General features: G+C 39.8%; 2 protein-coding genes across 3 annotated transcripts in view; one reads left to right on the forward strand and one right to left on the reverse strand.

Moving 5' to 3' along the window:
* jak1 (Janus kinase 1) overlaps positions 1 to 186 on the reverse strand; it is a 146,245-nt gene extending 146,059 nt beyond the window's left edge. For both annotated transcript variants that reach the window (XM_048538741.2, XM_048538740.2), the window contains exon 1: positions 21 to 186. The gene's annotated coding sequence lies outside the window, so the exon portion shown is untranslated. The remainder of the gene's footprint in view (positions 1 to 20) is intronic.
* A 2,840-nt stretch (positions 187 to 3,026) lies between these two features.
* Positions 3,027 to 18,776, forward strand: part of dnajc6 (DnaJ (Hsp40) homolog, subfamily C, member 6) — a 188,922-nt gene continuing 173,172 nt past the window's right edge. Inside the window, exon 1 of the mRNA XM_059647867.1 lies at positions 3,027 to 3,079. The gene's annotated coding sequence lies outside the window, so the exon portion shown is untranslated. The remainder of the gene's footprint in view (positions 3,080 to 18,776) is intronic.

The raw sequence follows: 18,776 nt of genomic DNA on the forward strand, positions 1-18,776 counted from the left end.
AAAAAAAAAGCAAAACTCACGGGCTCTCAAGATGTTCCGTTGGTATTTTGTTTCTCTCAATTTCTCGCATTCAGACTTTAACGCCTTTGTATCTGTATTACTGCATTTACAGTGGGAGAATGTGCTTGTGGTTCTTTATGAAATATGGAGTTGACATTCTCCCCATGCCACAAAGTCCGCCACTTGGACAAATGTTAGAGGTTGAACGCGGACCTTGACAACTGTACTTTGTAATGATTAAAAAGCTGCAAACTAGAGGAAGGGAGGAGAAGGATTCACCCAATAATATTAATTAGTTTGGATTTTGTCAAAATACATTGGCAGAAAGGAGACAAACAATCTCAAGCTGTGAACAAGAAAATACAATACTTTTCGGCCAATGCAACGAAGTACTTTGGAGAATTTTTTCCTTTTATTTTTGCTATTTATTTCCTTTGAATCGTCGTTTATTACGTTTGAATACAGCAAGGAAATAAGACCTTCGACCCATCACATCTGGACTGTCTTGGCGTTTGACTTACAATTAATCACATTTCCCTGCTATTTTCCTACCACCTTCTACATGTTGGTAGAATAAATTTCATCATGGTTGGCATTGTAAGGATCATTTCGCACTTCAGACTGGCTGCTCATTCCAACTTGTCCCTCCTATTTGACTAATAGGATATCCCAAGCAGTATGCAGTTTGAAACATCTGGCTGAACAGTCCAGCCTGACAAAATATTGTATTGGCAAAATGTGTACTATTGTTTAGTGGATAACAATCAGCAACAAGAACTTTTTTCTCCTCCCAAAATGTAGCATTCCCTTGCTACGAGACTGATGCATCAGTCTGGATTGTGTGTTGACATCTTGAAAACAATTTTTCCAACTCCAAAATTAGGGTACCAGCACTAAACGAAGCTGACAATTATTGATTGAGAGACAGCTCACCACAATGCAAAGTGTGGGGACTTAAGGTAAGTTGACAATGTTTGACATCCACAACACATACATAACCTAATAGTTTTTCACTAGTTTCCTGTCTTGGGATTGTTGATGCTGTTTCCTAATTTCAGCAGAGCCAGCCTTGGCTTTATTTGGTCTTTAATTTTGAAAACATTCTCAATACAAATGGGAGGACTGGAGAGAATTTAGGATTGATTTGTTATTGATTTGATTTGATTTGATCTATTATTGTCACATATACCTAAACACAATGAAAGGTTCTGTTTTGCGTGCAGTACGCTGATTATAACATATAAAGACAAAAAGACCACAGGGCGATTAAACAGAGCAAGGGAAAAAAGTTAAGGCTACAAAGAAGGTTCATAAAAAGCAAAGTCAACATTATATTTGAAATGCAGGAGGCCCATTCGGAAGTCTAATAACAGCAGGAAAGAAACCATTCTAAAACATGTTGGTATGTGTGTTTGAGCTTTTGTATTTTCTGCCCAAGGGAAGAGGTTGGAAGAGAGTATAACCAGATGGAATGGGTCTTTGATGATGTTGGTGGCCTTTCTGTGACAATGAGAAGTGTGGACAGAGTCAATTGCATGATTGTCTGGGCGTGTTCACAGCTTGCTGTAGTTTCTTACCGTCCTGAGCAGATCAGTTGCTGTATCAAGCTGGGATGCATCCAGATAGAATGCTTTCCTTGGTGCATCTCCAGCAAATAAAGTCAACAGAAGGATAGCATAAAGCTAGTGAAAAATATGAAGGGAACAAATAACATTGAATTATAGAATTGGGCCCTTTGTGTCCAAACTGGCTCCTGAAAGAGCTACCCAGCTAGTTCCACGCTCCAACGCTATCTCCATCATCGTCTAAATTCATCACTTTCAACTATATGGCCAGCTGTCTTTCCAAACCTCCAGGAAATCAACCTCCAAATCCTAACAACTCTCTAAGCCAAAAGGTTTCTCCCCATCTCATTCCTAGCTGTCTTGCTGATGATCTTGAAATTGTATCCCCAATTACTGACATACCAACTGGTAGAAATAGAATATCCTTCTTTACCGTGTCAAAATTGTTCGAACACCTCAATAAGGTCACCTCCATCTTCTCTGCTCCGATGAGTAGAAGCCCAATTTGCCTAATCTTTCCTTGTATTTCAAATCCCTCATTATAATATCATTCTTGTAAATTGTTTTCATACTCTCTCTTCAGGACTTTAGCACCCTTCCTTAAATAAGGTGCTCAGAACTGAACACAATACTCCAAATCTGATCTGACCAATGATTTGTACAGCTGTTTCCTCACTTCCTTGATTTTATATGCTATGCCTCTATTTATAAACCCAAGGATCTTATAAGTCTTCTTCACTGTGTCCAGTTTGAGAAATGCCCATCTATACCTACCCTCTGCATACTATCTTTTAACCGTCTTCTAAAACATTCTGCCAAGGATCCATCAATCCTAAAAAATTGTAATTTTCCAACCAACCTGTCACGTGGCACTGTATCAAATTCTTTCTGAAAGTCCAAATATACAACATTCACAGCACAACTCCCATCGACTGCCTGCATCACCTTATCAAAGCTCAATTAAATTTGTAAGACATGACCTGCCCTTGACAAAGCCATGTATTCCAGGTTTCACTTACTTTGTGAAAAAAAAGTTCTTTTCTCATATCACCTTTGTGTCTTTTGTTGATTTCTTCCAATGAGTGCCACTTGTTCTCCATCTGCTCTTGAGTGGGAACAACGTTTCCTCATTTACTCTGTCCAGACCCCTCATGGTTTTGAATATGTCTATGAATGTCCTCTGAAATCTCCCTTTTCTAAGGACAGCAGTCCTAACTTGTCTTCATAATTGAAACTCCTCATTCCTGGAAGTATTTTTATGAATCTTTTCTGCCCTCTCTCTAATATCTGCGCATCTTTTCTAAAGTGCTAGAACTGGATGCAGTACTATACTTGAGGCCGATGTAGTGTTCAATGCAAGTTTAACACTACTTCCTTTCTTTTGTGCAGGTTACAGAGGGACATAGATAAGCTGTAGAGCTGGGCTGAGAGGTGACAAATGGAGTTTAATGCGGAAAAGTGTGAGGTCATTCACTTTGGAAGGAGTAACAGGAATACGAAGTACTGGGCTAATGGTAAGATTCTTGGTAAAGTGGATGAGCGGATATAAGACAGATGTTAGAGGTAGGTTCTTTACTCAGAGAGCAGTAAGGGCGTGGAATGCCCTGCCTGCAACAGTAGTAGACTCACCGACTTTAAGGGCATTTAAATGGTCTTTGGATAAACATAAGGATGATAACGGAATAGTGTGGGTTAAATGGGCTTCAGATTGGTTTCACAGGTCGGTGCAGCATCAAGGGCCGAAGGGCCTGTACTGCGCTGTAATGTTCTATGTTCTATCTCTCTACTAACTAAAGCTGGGTGTCTGATTAGTAACACTCTCACTGTTCTGACTTATGACTTGTGCACAGAGATCACCAACTGGTGGATAGGATGTAGAAGAACAAATCTGCAGGGAAATTAGAGGGAGATACCAACTTACAATAGGGGACCTCTATAAACCAAACATATACAGGGTACCAAAGGGACAAATGTTGCATGCAGGAGAACTTCCTATAACTGTAAGTTTTCAGTTCAACAAGGATGCACTGTTGGACCTGATTCTCGGAAATGAGTTGGGTCAAGTGGATCAAGTGCCAGTTCGGGAACATTTAGGAGAGAGTGATCATTGTATTATAAGGTTCGGGATGATGGGGCAGAATGATTTGCAACAATCCAGACTGAGAAAAATCAACATCCCTACTAGAATTGTGCCTTCAGTCGATATTGTTTGCTATTGTTCTTCACACTAAAGGGAATCACTTCACATTTCTCTGCATGAACTTCATTTACTGTCTGACTACATCATGTTGAAGGCCTATGCCAGCCTCCCAATGGTTCACCAAACTTCCAGATTTTGTGCTTGAATTATAAACAAAAAACATATGGTGCAGAAAGACTGAGTTTCCTTGGTCCTTTTAGTAGTCTAAGGTTTAGTAGAAGTGTTCCTCACATCAGGGAATTCAGCCTTGAGTCCAACTTCCTTATATTTAGCTAACAGATGGCATTTTGCGGAACATTCCCGCTCAAAATTAATTAAGTCATCTGATTTGATTTAAAAGTAATTCTCTAATACATTCTCCATTTTGTCATCATTCTGTTTTATTAAATGACTGATTCCAATGTCCATTTTTAGTAAAACTGATTTGATGAGAGGCTACTACTTCATTAATTTAGGAATAACCTTGTAGAGCTCAAATTAACAGATTGGATGGAATTGTAGTTGATGTGAATAACTATGTAAGTTTCATTTGAAAGTCTTGAAGTCATCTTTGAATTCTAAGTTTAGCTCTGCTGTACTGTATACATATATTATACCAAGACTTACATGTGGCAATTCAATCTGAAAATCGAAAATATGACATTTTTCTAGTTTTTAACCCATGACCTTTTCTATTTTAGCTCTTTAAAGTTGATGATCAATGTCACCAGAGTTGTCCGGCATGTTTTAAAACATTGAACTCAGTGGTTTCATGTTGACCATATTGCTCGAATTCTATATATGATATAGAGATTCTAAAATTCCAAAGCAGAGTCATATCAGATTCGAAATGTTAACTCTGTTTTACTCTCAACAGATTCACCATCACTTCTTGCTTTCAGTGTAGGCCAATTCAGTCCTTTCTGAAGCCATTTTTAGTCTATGGAAATCTCAGATATTCAAGTCAAATGATGAAAATTACTTGGAAAATGTGAATCTAAGTGGAGTAGAGAAACAAATAACCTTCAGGAAAGTGCATCATAATAAACTAATGAATAAAATAAGAAAATCAGGTGTAAAATTGATTTACAAGGACGATACCATAAAGATGAGTGTATATATAATATGTATATATATATTATATATCAGAGAAGGACACACAGACTGAGTCTGTTTACTGTTGAAAAAAGAAGGTGGATGAACACCTAGTAGGGGTTTTTAAAATGAAACAGGGAATGGTCTTGACAGTGTGGCTACATAAATTAATATTTCCATTTGTCGGGAAGAGCATAGCTATAGGTTATCAATCTAAGATGATATCTATGAAATCCAGTAGGGTGCTCAGCAGAAACTTCTTTACCTGAAGAGTGGGAAGAATGTTGAATCTTGCTATGACAGGGAGTGATTTAAGTGAGTGGAATGGATCGATTATGGAAGCTGGCCAAGCATAGGAGGAAGCAGGGAATAGATGGCTGCATGATGGATTGGGATGAGGAACAATGGAAGGAGGCCTGAGCGGAGCAGAAAGACTGCATGGTCTGATTGGGCTGAATGGCCAGTTATTGTGTATCCATCCAATATAAGCCATGTAAAACCTTCTCAAACATCTCCAGTGCTTCAACATTCTTCCTACAGTGTAGCGTCCATACCGACTGCTGGTTTAACAATGTTTGGCATAACTTCTTTGTTTTATTTAAATACAGTCCCCCCATTTACAGGTTTTTGTATAGTTCCCTCATTAACCCACAGGCTTTTGTATAGTTTCCTCATTAATTGCCTTGCTGCCTTTCAAAATTTGGGAATATAAACTCCCAAACCCCCTGTTCCTGTGCTCCATCAAAATGGCCCTATTTGGATTACAAAACCTTAGGAGACTGTGCCTTTAAAAAAATAAATTAGCAGTTATTCTTCCAAATAAAAAAATTACCAAAGAAATATTTGCATTGAGTCACATACAGAGATGGAAGATGAAGAGTTTGATTTTAAAGGAAATGAGACAGCTAGAAAAGCTGAAAGGTCTAGGGAAGAAATTTCAGAGTCTGGGGTCTTGGCAGCTGAAGGCACTTTTTTGAATCATGATACAATGAAAATTATGATATGGAAAAGGCCAGAATTAGAGAAGTTCAGATATTGTGGGGCATTGTATGGAGAGAAGATGATAGGAATAGGGAGAGCTGAAGCAATGGATAGATTTGAAAACACAGGTACATATTTTAGAAATTAATGTACTACTTAGTCTGGAGCCACTGTAGATAGTGGGCACAGGGGTGATGCATAAATGGAATGAATTAGGACATCGACAGAGATTTAGATAATCTCAAGTTTGTGGAGGCTTGCTGGAGTGTGTTGGAGTAGGCAGGTCCAAAATGACAAAGTTACGGGTGAGTGTTTCAGCAGGTGAACTACCCTAGTGACAGAGTTGGGCACCTTACAAAAGTGAAGGTAGGTAGGCCTTAGTGAGTCTGACAGTGTGTGGTTGGAAGATCATTCACCAGCAGTATGGTTGAAAACAGTCAGTTTCAACTCAAGTGTTGCCAGAAAGAAGGGCAGTTGGCATCTCGGAAATGTAGTTTGTGGTGGGAACAGAACAAAATAATTTCTGTCTCCCCAGTTCTTAGTTGGAAGAAATTTCTGTTTATTTAGAGAGTGTGGAGAGATTAAAAGAGTTGTTGATTATATAGAAGTCAGATTTTGTCAAAGCATGTGTGGAGACTGATGCTGTGTTTCAGATGATGTTTTATATTATTGAAGAACAACTAATGAGAAGTAGGATGTGGTCAAGGACAGATGTATAGGCAACCCTGGGAGGAATGGATAGAGAAATTATTTCAGGTGAGAGACTACCTGTGATTAGATAAGAATTGAACAAGGAATAAGGGTGTTATTGCTGGTTCAGTGGTGATATGAGGCAGCAGCGCTAGCCAAAGATTAGAGGTCAATTCCAGCCTTGAGTGACTGTCTGTGTGGCGTTTTCACATTCTCCCTGTGTCTGCGTGGGTTTCCTCTGGGTGCTCCGGTTTCTTCCCACAGTCCAAAGATGTGCAGGCTAGGTGGATTGGCCATGCTAATTTGCCGCATAGTGTTTGACTAGGTGGATGAGCCATGGGAAATGCAGACTGACAGGGATGAGTGTAGGAGGGTGAGTTTGGGTGGAATGCTGTTCAGAATGTTGGTGTGCATTTATTGGGCCAAATGACCTGTTTCCACACCGTAGGGATTCAATAGATTCTATGAATGCACAGTCCCACCCAAGTACATGTTAGAGGAAACAGTTTGAGTTACGTACAATGTCTTCTGTGACTTTTCAAAAGAGCTGTTCCAGTACTATAATAGGGGCAGAAAGTTCAAACCTGGAGCTTTGGAATAGATTTGGGAGGTGACATTGCATTGAAGGATACTGGAGAGATTAGAGGTAGGGTGGGAGTATGCAAGGAAAATGGGATCAAGGATGTTTTGTGGAACAGAGAGATGATGAAAGGAGATTTGAAGCAGAGAAGGACAATACCTGAAGAGACATAACTGTTATTTTAAGTATCAGTTAAGATGGTATGAGGAGGGGTAGTTGGAGAGCAGTTTTGGGTAACAGGATTGAAGGAACAGGAACAAAAACAGAAATAGCTGGAGAAACTCAGCAGATCTGGCTGCACCTGTGGAGAGAAAGCAGAGTCAGTGTTTAAGTTCTGAAGAAGGGTATTTGAACGCCAAACATTGATTGTGCTTTTTCTCCACAGATGATGCCAGACATGCTGAGTTTCTCCAGCTATTTCTGGTTTTGATTTTCATTTCCAGCATCTGGAATTTTTCTTTGTTGAGGGAAAAGGAAGTGGGTCTCATGGGCAAGTTAAGCTTGCAGAGGGCTTGAAGGGAGATTGGAGATAAACTGGAGAATAATGTAAATTCATGATTAGGACAGGGAGAAACCTGAGAGGACGTTTGCCCAGGGACGAAGGGAAGAAAATGGAAAGGCAACTGACCTCATAGTCTTAATCTTAATGACAAGAAATTCATGATCTCCTTGCAATGAGGGAGATGAGAGTGGAGGAAACAGGGAGAGAAACAAAAAAAATGCTGCAAATATTCAGCAGTTAATATTGCATCAGTCTAGGAAAATGCAAAGTAATATTTCAAGCCAATTACTTTCCACCTGAACAGGAGAAAGTTACAATTGGTTTTAATCATGACTAAAAGCAGCAAAAGCAGGTGGGGTGAGGGCAAATGGATTAGCAAAAGTAGGGGTCTATGATAGAGTGGATTGCAGCCTATCACACACTGCCCCTCTTCCTTCCACTTCCTTTCCTGCTATTGTACCTGATGAAAGATCATCAACCTTGCTTTGCTCTCCACCAATGTGGTCAGACCTGGTGAGTTTATCCAGTGATTTGGGTTTTTATTTCAGATCTCTGTACTGATAATATTTTAATTTCATATTTATTTACTTTTATAAAATCCAAAGTCTCAAAGAATGCACAATTCCTTTTATCACAACATTGTTTACTCGCAATTCGAAATGCAATTGCTCTCTGCTACATTTCAACTGCAAAAAATGAGCTAGTACTCAAACCCAGATAACAAGATTAATTTCCAACTTAAATCACTTTCGATTTGCTGGTTGCCTACATCCTGCATGTACAGAATAAGTTTGTTCACACTCCAGCGTGTGGGGAAGAATGTGCAGATGGCCACAGTCAGACCCAGTGTCATTCCTGCACACAGAGAATTTGTTCAATTAACCGCCACGCCATATTGCATGAAAACAAGGAATGAATTTATAGAAAAAAGGTGACTATTAATTTACAAAATGAAAATCAAAACGTTTTGAATATTTTCTGGTTTGATCCCAGCTTGTGAGTGTATTTGTTAGTTGTGTTTAGAAAAGGAATGCATGTTTAATTGAGTAAATTTGACATTACTGCAGAGTAGATATAAATATCTTTATAGCAGAACTTTGTTAAAATAATTTTCAAGTGATATGTAATGGATAACATGGATTTACTTGAGCCTGGAAATATTAAATTAATTGTATGAGTAGCAAATTACTTACACGGTTCAGAAAAATGTCGCACTACATTTTGTAGAGTCAAGTATTTTTGCTGGAGTATTTAAATTATGAACTTCGGTGTTTCTCAACACCTCATTTAGGGGCCCTGCATTTTTTTCTTCAGCTTGATTCATTTTGCTGAATTTAATTTCAATGAACCTGTCCCAGAGGTGGCTTCCACAATCTTCTGAGCTGTCATGCTGGGTCTTCCTGGCTCAGGGAAAGGGACCGCCTCCCAGAGAATTGCAACAAGCTTTGGTCTCAGACACATTGATTGGCGATTTCCTGCGTTGGAATATCAGGTCAAATCCTGGTCGGTACAGAGTAGGCTCCAGGAGGGTCTGTGCGTGTGCACACGCGCGGGTGCACATGTGTATTTGTTTGTGTGTGCGTGCATGTGTCTGCCTGCAGGTACCACATCCTCTAGTGTATGCGTGCCTGCCTGCAGGTACCACATCCTCTAGCGTGTGTGCCTGTGTGTCTATCTGCAGGTATCAGATCCTCTATGTGTATGTTTGTGTGCGTAGGTTTCACATCCTCTAATCTATGCCTGTTTCTCTGCAGGTAACACTTTATTTATCTATTTACATGTTTGTGCAGGTTACAGAGGGACATAGATAAGCTGCAGAGCTGGGCTGAGAGGTGATAACTGGAGTTTAATGCGGAAAAGTGTGAGGTGATTCACTTTGGAAGGAGTAACAGGAATACAGAGTTCTGGGCTAGTGGTAAGATTCTTGGTAAAGTGGATGAGCAGATATAAGACCGATGTCAGAGGTAGGTTCTTTACTCAGAGTAGTAAGGGCATGGAATGCCCTGCCTGCAACAGTAGTAGACTCAACAACTTTAAGGGCATCGAAATGGTCTTTGGATAAACATATGGATGATAATGGAATAGTGCAGGTTGGGTGGGCTTCAGATTGCTTTCACAAGACGGTGCAATATCGAGGGCCAAAGGGCCTGTACTGCGCTGTTATGTTCTCTGTTCAATGTTCGTGTCTCTCTCACTCTCTCACTCTCTCACTCTCTCTCTCTCTCTCTCTCTCTCTCTCTCTCTCTCTCTCTCTCCCTCCCCCTCTGTATCAGATCCTCATTATGTCGGTCTGCAGGTACTACACGCTGCATGTCACCACCTCTGTGTATTCGTGGCAGAAAGGCATCAACTTAAACTGCCAGAAATATTTCATTTTTGTCAACTCACCTGGTGCATTTTACAGCAGTTTGACGTATGACAAAATATCTTCTTTGGCTTTTTACAGCCAGCCAGCATGAAATACAGTCGTTGTTCTTCAGGCTATTATAACTGCTAAGTTGGTCTCAGATATTTGGTGATGCTAGTTAAGAGACAAATCTAAGTCACACCACAGAAGGCACAACTCCCTGCTCTATTTCAAATAGTACCATTGCCTTGGGTCAACAAGGCAATGTCCTCCTAACCTCTGAGATAAAAAACAGCCAATGCCAAGCTAGAAACCTGCAACACTCTGCAAACAATTTACTCAGGTGAACATATGTCTTGTAGGCACTTACGGGTCAGATATACTATTTACAAAAGAAAACAGCCTAAAATACTATAACGTCAGCTTGGATTTGTGTAGTACCATTCATGTGGTGAAACATTCCCCAGACACCTTACAAGATCATTATCAGCCACAATTTGACTTTAATCATACAAGGAGACATTTGGGCAACTTGATCAAAGACGTAGATTTTAGGAGTCATCTTAAAAAAAGGAATAAAGAGAGTGATGTGTAAAGGTTTGAGGGTCTTTGCAGATGAAAGCTGAGCCACTGATGTAGGAGTGATTAAATTTGGGGATCTTCAATAAGACAGATAAACAAATGCAGCAACCTATAGTTTGGATGGCTGGAAGAGAGAAGGATGAGACCATGAAGCAATTTGGAAACAAGGGTGAGATTTTAAAAATTGAGGAATTATGTAACTGGAAACCAATATAGGTCAGCAAGGCCAGGGCTGATGAGTGAAAAAAGCTGGAGTTTTAGGATATGGGCAGCAGAATTGTGAAAGGCTTCAACTTATGCAGGACGCAAGGTGGGCCAAGAGTGCTTTGCAATACCTAGTTGATAGGTAACAAAAGCATGGATGATGGCTTCAATGGTAGATGAACTCAGGCAGCGGTTGGGTGATGTAACAGAAATGAAAGTGGACAGCATAAGTGACAGTGTGATTACGTAAGTGGAAGCTTATTGAGGTAAACATGCTACCAAGACAAGAGCAGTCTGAATCACCTTTGAATTTTTGGTAAGGAAAGCAATGGGCTCACTGGCTAGGGAGCAAAGTTTGTGGCAGAGACCAAATGGAATGGCTCCAGCTTCCCAATATTTCATTGAAGAAAAGTTTTGCTCATCCAGTTACTAAAAGTCAGACAGCTGCTTTGACAGTTTAAAGAAAGTGAATAGGTTGTGAGAAATGGCGATAATATAGACGTGGGTGTCAACAACACAAAAGAAGTGGTGCATTTTTGAATAAGTCACTAAGGGGAAGCGTGTAAAAGTGAAATAGGATTGGGCCGAAAATGCATTCTTGAGGGATACCATTTTAAGTGATACCCTGGTTACAATTAGATAGGTAAAGTCACCGAAGTCTTAGCAGACCATAGGGCTGATCTGACAGACAGAGGGTGACAACTGGTGGTGGTTTAACCTAAAGTCGCCATACCTTTGAAGAAGGGAAAGTTTGAGAAGGATTGTTCTTCATGGTAACCTCAGCTGGCATGGAAATTTAACCCTTACTACTGGTATCACTATACATCACAAACCAGCTGTGCAGCCAATTGAGCTAACCAACCCCTACTACTAGATGAAAATAGGAATAGGCAAAGGCTAGGAACCAGAGATGCACTGCTAAGTATTGAAACCAACAAATACAAAGTAATATTGCCTGGAGGTAAAGGATGAGTCAGTATCTTTAAACATTTGAGATAGTGAGATTCAGACTTTAGTATTGTATGGTAACAGCATTAAACAATTCTAATCCATATTCCAGACTTTCACTTTACATTGACTTCAATTCATTACCAGATGTAATATGATCAACTTAATCATTTGCTCAACATTTGTAGATTTACATGATGAAATGACTCTGTTGCCTCATTTCCCTCAGGGCCAGTGAAACCAAAAATCCCCAATAATGATTTCTCAGAAGTTGATGGATTCTGAGGTTTCATAGCTACAGGTATATATGACCAGTGTTTAAAAAAAGAAGTAATTAAGTAGGTGACTGAGACTAATTGATGACCTAATTGTCTGGGTAGATAAAGGGGAAATAGTAAATTAATTAATTGGAAAACATGGGTGATTTACTAGCAGTGGCCAACAGATTGAAAACAAAATATGCTATTGGTGATTTGGTGATGAATAAAAGCCATTCAGTTGTATGTGATAGCACTTCTGGATATGATTAAAGAATGAAAAAACAAAAGGGAGATCAACGGGACCGTTGTGTGGAAAGCGCTGTAAGTCTTGGTAGTTAATAAACTTGATCCATAAAGAAAGGTGTCTTGATTTCTGTCTCACGGAATGACTTGGATCTAAGTTGACATTGGTAGCAAAGGATGGTTGACTAAAAGTCAAGGTTGGAATCAGAGTTCAATTCAGCCAGATGATTGTAAGTGGAATTACTTGGGAGAAGAATGGCTGAAACCAAATGCATTGTGTGCGACAGGATTTCTTGCCAATTTTTTTGTGCATGTGAGCTTTATGATCAATGGAAAATTAAAGTGGATATGGATTATATGTTTACCAAAAAAAATTAAATATGGCTTTGACACTTAAGCCAGAAACTTAACAATTGAACACTGAAGTAGGTTTGGAAATTGTACTAAAATTTAATAGCAAACTTTATAAGAAAGATGACCCATTAAAAACTTGAGAGTCATGGTTAGACTTTGATAATTTTAGAAAGCACTTGAATATTCTTTGGAATGTATGGTAGAATTTAACAGACTACATACAAATAACAAAAAATCCCTATGGAGATTCTTTATTCCTGCTTGTCTTTAAATCGTTGGACTCTGTTAATCTGTCAAACATGATTGACTCCTAGTATTAAATGTAATTATATTATATAGAAATAAGCACACTTTTGGAAAAGATGTCAGAAGCCTTGAAGAGAGTTCCTGGCAAAACATCTATTCCCAACAGCCTTCATGGCTCAAATGAAGCTTTCAGCGGTAACACAATGAATGGAGGACATCATGGTAGCAGCAAAATGAGACTGCCTAGACACGGGCCAAAAATATCAAAATTAAAGAGAAATCAACTAGGGGCTCTTATTGCTCAATACCTTGAAGCTTTCAGCATGTTTTTATATACTACTTATTGCAAATTATCTTCAAATTCTTCTGCTGAAGAAGACACAGCATGAGATGGGATTATGGACACTCCTTGCTTGTCCAGAGGATTAGGCGGAGGCTGTTGCTGAGAAAAGAAATGATTGGATCAGTGCTGCATACCATTTCCTGCCCATCATCTCCATAGTTTTCGCTGCTATTTATATATTTCCTATGTCATAAGTTGCATAATTTGAGTAATTCTGGTAACTGTTGGATCAGTTAAATTACTTGGTTGTGGTTAATGGACCACTCGGTATGAGTTTGAGCTATATAGATACAAAGAAATTTCATGTCCCCTTCCTCACCTCAAACCCCACAGGCAGTACAGATAGTGCAATTGGTTTTAGTGCTCCTGAGCCCGGAAGGAATGAAAAAGAGCTACATCAATTCATGACTCCTGCTGAAAATTGCTTTCAAGACTCCTGCTGAAAATTGCTTTCAAATTTGCACACTACAGATTTGTGGTACAATTGAAGAGCAACTGTTCAAGCTTTCACCTTCGCTGGGAACATTTCAGAATGATTTTTTGTGAAGTTATGTTGTAATTGAACAATGAATTTAAAAAGCAGCTGATGTTTTACTCTGAAGTTTGGAGAAGTAGCTCCTCCTGCTGGTTATACTCTCAAACTGCTCACTCAATCCTTTACTCTCCAAGCTCTTTTGAATAAGGCTAATACACTTGACGCCATTATGGGCCCAAACCTCTCATTCACTTGAACATCCCATTCGAATCTTTAAAACAGAGACTCAGTTCACGATGGGTTCACCCAAAAAGTGGAAGAAAGTGCAACATGAGATCCAACACCTTCACAATGTGCATGAGGTGACAGTCATGCTCCTTGCTTGTAAGGTCAGAAACCTGCTCAATGGAAAATATATTGCATTCACTGTGGTACCGTACAAAGCCTTGGGATCCACAAGATAATGCTCACCTCCTGACTCCCCACAGCCTGGCCACCATTTATAAAGCTCAAGCCAGGCGTGTGATCCACTTGACTAGATGAGTCCAGCTCCAACAACACACAAATACCTTGACATAATTGCAGACGAAGCAGCCAACTTGACCTGTGCCACAATCACCAACCTCAGCATACATTCTTTCTATGATAATGCACGTTGGTAGCAGTGTACACCATTTGCAAGTTACACTGCAACATCTTACCAAACCTGCTTGCCCAAACCTATGACCTTAATCACCTAGAAGGACAAGAGCAGCAGATGCATGGAACACTACAAGTTGAAAGGACCCTTCTGAGCCATACACCATCTTAACTTGCAACTATAACCGATGGTCCTTCGCTATCCCAGAGTCAAAATCCCAGACTCACTACAGCACTATGGGGATACCTACATCACATGGACTACAGCAGTGCACCAACATTTTTCAAGGACACTTAGGGGTGGGCAACAAATGCTGGCCCACCCTGTGACAAGCACATTCTGTTAGAGCAAAAAACTTGGCATTATTCAAGTCATACACTACTTATACCTTTGACTCAAACTTCTTTTTGAAAACATAGCTGTTTGTATAGTCACCTACCAATATGCAACAACTGAATCTACTCATTAGCAACTGTATTCTTCTTGTCACCAACTCTTTGCCATCCTTCTTGATTTGTGATCGTTAATTGGTAAAGATCTACAATTTAACCATTCATCAAAGCACAGTACAGATGTTACTATGGTATTGACAGAGCAACTGTGAATAATGATCAATTTATATTCTGGCTAAGATGTTACAGTTCAGTAGCACAGTGATATAGTGTGTCTACCTCTAAGCTAGGAGACCTGAGTTCAAATCCTACCTCTCCCTGAGGTTACATAACACTCCTGAATAAGGTGACTAAAAAATATCAAGTGAGGATGTTGGCAGGCAGATGAATAGGGAAATTAATTGCACAGGAAGCCAAAATCCAGATTGCCAATGTCACATTAAAGTTTTGCTGTTAAGTTTTCAGTACCTTTCAAGTGAGCTGTTCTTCCTATTGGGAACAATTTCTGCATACAATAGCATGCATGAATACTCATTAATACTGCTGGAATTATGTTGATGGACAGCAGCTTGTGAGGTAAAAGCAAACAAAAAAAACATGGCCATAAACCTGACAAACACTTATCTGGTGAGATGGTATGTTTTTCTTGGAAGCTCTGGTGAGCATACAATTCTTCAGTGGCATGGGTCCTTCAAGGCTTTTCTTTGCTTAAACTTGCAGTGTAATTGACACAGATTGCCTAGTGCAGCCAGCTCATGGTAAGTGTCCTTCTTGAATGGTCTTGTAAGGTGTTATTGTGGCTCACCCACCCCACTCAAACTAGCAGGCATGATGCATCAAAATAAAATGGGCTCATCAGAAAATGGGATGAGCAGCAAAGTTACAAATAAATGGCTGGCAGCTAAGATTAATTGACATGATTTTTAGGGGCACCAGAGGATCTAGGGGAATGGTAGTAGGCACCAGGGAGGCAGAAGGAAGATTTCCAGTCGTGGGGCAGGATTCAGAGGGTGGGGGTTGGTGCGTGACCGTACATATTGAGATTATTAGAATTAGGCACACTAATGAAGCTGAAGGAACAAGTGAATTAAAAATGAAAAGCTACATGTGGGTAAGGGGAGCCGGATGGTTATGGGCTCAGCCCTCAGCTCAAGGGAAATCAGGAACAGGGCCGCAGCTCCGAGCGAGATTGAAACATGACATGGGACACATCAGAGAAAAAGAGAGAAAATGATCTCCAGTGGTGGGAGGGAAAGTATGTAGGCTGGAGGGAAAAAATTCAGAGTGAAGGTATCAAAAATATAATTTGTGTGCACCATCTTCCTTTTTTCAGAACAACATGATGTCTGTCACTAGGAAGTTGCAACGGCCTGGAGATCTAGCTGGATGAGTTCCTGAGAAGCTGAAACACCAAATGTGTGTGAAGCAAAACAAACCAAGAAGTAAAAAGGCTACAGTACTTAGCTGAATACTCAATAATATCCTTTAGGGAAGGAAATCTGTCATCCTTACCTGGTCTGGCCTCATGTGACTCCAGACTGATAGCAATGTGGTTGATTCATAACTACCTTCAAGGCAATTGGGTGGGGTAGTAAATGCTGGCTTAACCAGAGATGCCCACACCCCATGAATAAATATTTAGAAAATCACAATGTTGAAATGAACATGCAGCATAAAATTTAATGGGTTCTAACCACTCAACACTGTCTCCCAATCAGACCCTGTAATCATTGCACTCTCAAGTAAGGGACAACTCACACTACACAATATTGACAGCTGTGGTAGGGACAGGTCTATGTGAAGGAGCCCTCACTGGTCTGGGTGAACAAATCTGATGGATGTGGACGAAGCTGTTATATATGCTGCTGATGCCACAGTTAGAGGGCTGTGTTGGAGGGCATAAAATGAAGGCCATAATCCTGCTGCAGTTTGAAGCAAGAGAGGAATTGTAATGTTTGTTTCTGGCTAATCTCTCTATCCATATAATTATGTGGCTATTGTTTTTCCTTTGTTAGCTACTGTTAAATTTGTACACAATGTTCTTGTCTGGCTTGGTACTATTCTCTTTAAACAATGAATTAAACTAATTCACTGCCCAGGCGACTGTCATTTATTGTGACTCCAGCTGTATAGACCACCAGTGTACTTAAAAGTATACCAGATCAGCCAAATTGTATCCTCATTTAAAATCCACATATATTCACAACACAGCTAATTGACAGAGACAGGATCCTTGGCTTTTTCTTTTTAAAGAGGCCAATGTAGCATTCCCTCCTCCTCCTATCAGATGTCAATGAAAATAAGCGCAGTTGTGGGATTATACGTATGCATACTTTAACTTATTGAACCTTTGGCTGTATGTTAAAACTACCAATGGAAAACCAAAGGTCACATCTTGGTAATCATGTTTATGCTTTGCAAAAAGTTTACTGAACCGTTTCATAAGGGACCGTTTCAATCATTTTACAGGAAAGCCCGAATTATAATACTTTTCTGCAATCTGTATCACTGTATTCAGATAACAAAGATGAGTATCTTTCCACAAATGCTTGTGCAAACAATGATCCTTTAATGGGGAAACAAAGTATCTTTGAGAAATAAACAATTTTATGAGTGAACACATCAATTACATTTAAAACAAAGATGCAGCTTTGACTGAACTCCCTCCAAAATGCAAAGTGCAGTGTCTTTGTGGCTCCCAATACCAGGCGGTTGTTGGCACTGATCTAAAGAATGGCCCTGGTTCTTCAGCTGAATCACCAACCAGATAGACAAATGTTACTGAATTAATTAATGCTCAATGTCAGCAATGTACTCCATCTGCAGAAACATTCCACAAGAGGTCACTCATTGTTGGATTAGTAATCACAGGCATTTTAGTTGTATCTTAAGTTATGAACCTAGAATCACATAATAATGGGTATGGGCTGGCCTTTCTTGTATGTTTCTTTCAGATGGAAAATGGGAAGATTTTTTGCTGGGTAATATCCTATTCTCTCAGGATGTCTGATAAAAATCAGACTGGACTCTGATACTTTTCAGATGCCCATGATAGCTACCAAAAAACCCTGGTGTTGGGTTCCTTCCATTAGGTAATGAGGACCCTAACTTTCTCAAGGATCCCTCTGAGAAATAAGGCTGATCTGTGCAGACTTAGCTCTAACATTGATGTCACCTACCAAGTATCTGCCTGTTTCAGGCTCACAGGACAGGTTGTGCTGTGTCTTTATTGAACTGGCTATGCAATAGATGCCTGCAGTGAGTTCCTCATGGTATAGGCCACAGTAAGTCAGGAGGGACATTCATACAGTATTACATTTCTAACTCAAACATGACCTGTTCCATACAAAAAAATTATATACATTATCATTTGAACTGAGAGTCATCCGATAATGTTCACAATTGTTCTCATGCACTAGCAACTTGTTATTCTTGATAGCCCCAGAATGTGTATTGCACATAGCCTGTAAATTGTGCCAGTCTCTTAAATGGTACACGTGTGCATTGTTGTTGGCTGTCCATCTGGGTGATGTTCCTAATCCAGAGTGTCTTTCCTATGTCACTTATTGCCACAGTAATTGTTGTTGCTCCATTTCATTTGCTCAGCTGCTGAGGACCTCTGTGCCTGACAATTGATCTGATATTTTGAAGAGTGTCCATATTAGAGAAGAGGTGGCGCTGAATGTCTAAAAACACATAAATGTGGATGAAAAACCAGGGAACTATAAACCGGTGAGCCTGAAATCAGTGGTGGGGATGTCATTGAAGGGGTTCATGAGGGATAGGATTTACATGTATTTGGAAGGTCAAGGACTGATTAGGGATAGTCAACATGGCTTAGTGCATGGGAATTCATGCCTCACTAAATTTATTGAGGTTTTTGAAGAAGTAACTAAGAGGATCGATGAAGCCAGAGAGGTGGACTTTGTCTATAGGGATATCAGTAAGGCATTTGACAAGGTTCCTCATGGTAGACTGGCTAACAAGATTAGATCAATGGAATACAGGGAGAACTAGCCAGTTGGATACAAAATTGCCTCAATGGTAGGAGATAGGGGGTTTTGGTGGTAGGTTGTTTTTCAGACTGGAGGCTTGTGACTGGCAGTGTGCTGCAAGGATCATTGCTGGGCCCATTACTTTTTGCCATTTA

This window comes from Stegostoma tigrinum, chromosome 8, assembly GCF_030684315.1.
Source record: "Stegostoma tigrinum isolate sSteTig4 chromosome 8, sSteTig4.hap1, whole genome shotgun sequence".
Classification (NCBI taxonomy): Eukaryota; Metazoa; Chordata; class Chondrichthyes; order Orectolobiformes; family Stegostomatidae; genus Stegostoma; species Stegostoma tigrinum.